Source organism: Haliaeetus leucocephalus, unplaced genomic scaffold (assembly GCF_000737465.1).
Source record: "Haliaeetus leucocephalus isolate CR32 unplaced genomic scaffold, Haliaeetus_leucocephalus-4.0 Scaffold351, whole genome shotgun sequence".
NCBI lineage: Eukaryota > Metazoa > Chordata > Aves > Accipitriformes > Accipitridae > Haliaeetus > Haliaeetus leucocephalus.
The window spans coordinates 9,069,371-9,074,143 of NW_010972787.1; positions in this window are offsets into that span (position 1 = coordinate 9,069,371).

Genomic DNA, 4,773 nt, shown 5'->3' on the forward strand with positions numbered 1-4,773 from the left:
GGCTGAGGCGGGATGCGGGATGCGGAGCCGAGGAGTCCGTAGGGCTTAGTGGTAGTAAAGTGCGTGGGTACCTCTGCAAGCCGAAGGTTTAACGGCGTTGTGGGGGCCTGAATAGGTTTCCCTGCGTCTCAGCGTTACGCCGTAAGGATAGCCGATGATTTTTGGTGTGTGACGCCCGGCGTTGTGGAAACCGGTTTCTGCGAGGGCAGAGAGGAGAGGTTGGGTGGTGGGTGGTGTGACAGCGGTGCGGGGGTAGAGGAGGATTGCTCGGGAAAGGCACGGTGGACGCTTGGCTGGGGAAGCTTTGCTTCGTGTAAGTGCAGTGGCTGAATGTAAGTTTTACTCAGCCACAATGCTCTGAGTTTTCATAATGCCCAGTTGAAGTATACAGGAATTATTCTGAAGAATGATGCCAGGAGCACTTAAGCCTCTTTTCCCTGTCATAGATTATTGTGAGTGGTTTAGCAGCTGCTTCTGGGTAACTTGCTAGAGCTGCTAGGTGATTCACCAGATCGTTGTGCAAACAACCATCAGTTTGAAGTGATAAAAGCTAGTTTTAAAAGTGCGTTAAAAGCCTGCTGTTTGTAAAGTGAAAAAATGACTGCCTGTTTTGGGGGAGTTTGCTTGCTTGCTTGTTTGTTTTGCTGGAATGTTCAATTTTCTGTAAAATTAGACAAAAGAGATACAGCATAGTACATATTGGAAATTTCTTTGAATTACATAGTAAACAGCAAAGGGATTGGAGGCAGCTTGAGAAGAAATTTACCGTGACCTTTCCCTCCAGAGAGGTTAAATAATGCCTGTATTGTTTTTGGCAGATACTTGTCTAACAATGATCAGATCTGTCTGCAAGAAAAGTTAAATAATATGTTGTTACAGATTAACAAACATCAGGATTACTTGATAAAATATCTTTGTGATAAAGGATTGAAACTTCATCATGTTAGGAAAACAGTTTAAAGTAGGATTTGTATTCCTAAAAGAATAAGAATTGGGGAAAAAAAATATTTTCAATTTATCGTCCCTCAGCATGGACAGGAGGGTCAACTAAAATAAATTACTGCCGGGTTCACGTGAGATGCCTACAGTGCTGTGTTAGGTTGCTTCTATGGGTGTCCTGGCAGGAGGGTTCCTCGTTGGGATGCACTCCCGGTATCCATACTCTGAGTCCAACTATGTCCAAGCTCTCCCAGGCACATCTACACTACACATTGCACATACTGTCCCTGGGCACAGCACTTACCTGACTGGTTGCCTGTTATTCCCAGGCCTTCCTAGCACTTCTGGCTGAATCACCATTTATTTGCTTATAGCAATGAGCAAATGTGCTACCCTGTGATTCAGCAGCCAGTCCTATACGAAAGACTACCCCTAACACTACCCTTCGATGCCTTTGTTAACCTTGTGGTGCTGGCATGTCCTAACAAGGGGTGACTTGAAAACTCAAGGAAATTTAGACACAGGGAGCTCTAGACAATGAGTGGAGTCCTTCCTGTAGGACCAGCCAGGTGCTCCATCTTGTTGGTGCCGACACTGTTTTGGTTTCAGCACTGGATTCTTCTCAGCCCTTCTGTGTCTCACACTCAGAGCATAGCCAAAATGTTGGAAATCATAAGTGCTGATGATGCCTAGAGTCTCTCAGAGGTTCTCAGTACATACAATAAAAACCTCTGGTGGGATCAGTATTCTTCAGCTGTGGGGATAAACAAGATGGGCACCTAATTTCAGCATGTGAAAAGCTATTTTAATGGTTTGGTAGGAACCCACATTGTTCCTGAACACCAGAGAAGAGGTGGCCAGAATACCATCTGCTCCAGGAGCAGGTGGCAGGTCTTCCTAGACTCATCCAGACACCTAACAGATGCATGGTACAGCAGTTGTGCAGCTGCATTTGATCCAACTTTGAAGCTAGCCCACCTCTGAGCAGGCAGTTGGACTGCCTTTCAACCTGAATTTTTCTATAATAGTTCTGTGTTGTATGCCATCTGCTTTACATTACCCAGTAACTATAAAAATTATCAGAACGTAATTGTCATTATGGAAGCCATTTTTGGTCACTTTTTTCTGTGATCTGAAAAACACTGGGAATGTGAGAGTGCTACATTGTTAGCTAGGCTTTGTTTTGAAAGGATTAATTATATTTTTTTGATTTCTGCTTAAGTCTGTAACTTTCTGTATTTTAATATGATTAGGCAGAGTTGAACATGGCAAAATACAGGCATAAATTGAATCTCATTTCATCTCAGCTTAATCTGATGCCTAGAGCAATGTTGTGGGGTGTTGGGTCATCACCAGAAGGGCAATCTGCAGCAAGTTCTTGTGTTTCTGAACTTTGTTACATTTCACTTGGGACAGGCGGGCAACCCCTTTCTGCCCAGCAACATCATCATCCCCTTTGAGAGACCTACACACTAACGTGTTCTTGTTGCCATTGTCTGCACATTCTGTCACTGCTCAGTGCCCACCTGAGCAGGCATTCAGCTGGCTCGTGTGGTGCTGCCTTTGAGAGCAGCTCTGTGCCAGTGTGCCAAATGCCTTTAAGTCCCAGAGGGATTCACCGCAGAGAAATGGTGACTCGAGTAGCTGCAGGAGAGCTACACATTTCATAAGACCTCTTATCCAAAGGCTTAGTTGATATAGCCAATGTCACGTTTTCCTGCCCATTTTTGTAAAAACCTTATCATTATGTGAAAAAGATTCTCGCTTTACACTCGACTATTCACTGAGGGCACTTTGAGGAGAACTTAGGGAAATACAGATACAGCTGAAAATTTAAGTATAAGTCTATGATGCCAAGCTTGTGTAATGGACTGTAGCATGCTAGCATATAAAGGGAGGATTGCCTTTAAACCATCTCTTTCATTTTCAGGGGAGAGAATTTGTCCAGTACCAGTTAGTACAACATGACAGATCATAGCAGTCAACTTGGCTTTACTAAACAGTGAAGTTGCCATGGCAAACCATACTGGAAAAATAAAATGGGGTCCTCTAAGGCAATGATGTCTGAATGCAAGAGTCTCAACATAACAAAATTTAGAACAGCCTCAGAAATCCCTAGAAATTTTTGTCAAATTGTTCTTCATTTGGAAAAAAAAAAAAAAAAAAAAAAAAAGTACTTCTATTATGAACAAAGTTGATGTGGATATTGAGTTAATTAATCTATAATAAGGATAGTAAAAGGATGTTTTCTTCTTCAAAGATTAAAAAATGCATCTTTTATTGAGCTGCTTCTGTAATAAATAAGCAATGTACCAGTTCTACATAATTAATTTTTGGATGAGCTGCTTTGGCTGAGTTTTCCAGACTTCATAAGATTTGTTGGTCTTCTCTTGCAGTACTCAGAGTCTGGAAGACATATCTGCATATTTGGATTTTGAACATATACAGATGATGTGAAAGTGCAGCACATTTGTGACTCTTTGTAAGTGGTATCTTTGTTTTATTTTTTTATTGTATTTTATTCCAGTAATGATGCCCTTGTTATGTTCTGTCTGTCTAGGCTGGTCTGATTCCCTTTTGCTTAGTTTATGGTAAATCAGAACAACATTATTTACATTAATGTAGGTATATAATGTGACTAAGAGAAGCAACTGTATGAGTGCTTTCATTAGCACTTCTGTGCTGGAGACTGTAGGGTATATGGGGAGGAGCATAGCAGAGTAACTGCAGCTCTCCTGTTAAGACCGTCCATACATCATTTACCCTGTGTCAGGAATTTGAAAGAGACAGCCCTCATTCCCATCACTTTTTGTCTTTCTTTGGCCTTCTGGATGAAGACAGCTACATTTAATATTGTGTCTTGCGTATTTTCTGCAGTCTTCATGTGGAAGCCTCTCATATTTCATTGGAAAATCATTGCAGCAATCTTTTCAGAGCTCTGGATTTAATTTTCACTGTAGGACAAAAATAACAGGAAACCTAAGACCCTTAATTTTTGAAGTCTGGAGTGTATCATGGAAGTGTTAAGTTTTCACTGAATGTAATAGGGGTTCATAAGTCTTCACAGCAATGAGATATTCTTAGATTATAAAAAAATTTGCAATGTACTTCTCCCTAACCTGACTTATTTGTTTTCCTGAATCCAATAATAGATATCTCTTGGGCAAAATGTAAGTTAACCAAAATAAGATAAGTCAACCAAACTATGCAGATAGCTAAGAGACTAATAATGAAGTTTACTTAATATAGAGCTCCCAACAGGAATGAGCATTCATCTGCTGAATGTCATAAACACCTCATCAGTCAGATGGACGTTGGTATAAGGCAAACATGGTACCGCCGTTGGCCTGTAATTAATTTTCATTTGTTTAATAAAACAGCTAGCCCTTGGCTGATTTTATGGCTTTGCTGGAACTTCTACATTTTCCAGCTTTAAATAAAATTATTTATGAAACCAAATTAGCATGTTATCCTGACTGCAGTGACTGTTTCACTCAACCCACTAGAGGTCAGGGCTGTACTGTTAAGGTAGATGGTTAAAAATCAGCTAGGAAGATATCTCTTAAGAAGTTGCCAGAAGTGAAAATTTTGTCAGAGGCTTCTAAATTTTAGAGATTTAAAAGATGTTATATATATTATTCAGTTAATATTAAATAATCGATTGTATTTAATGCTGGTGAAGTAGGCCTATTTGGCAGATCCATGGTTATTATAAAATTATATAGCTTGACTTAGCAATGACAAAAAAAATCAACCAATATGTTTTTTTAATCCATATAACTCTAAATTTCTATTTAATTGCTGTTGAAGCTTTATTTCCAGCTTTGTGATTGC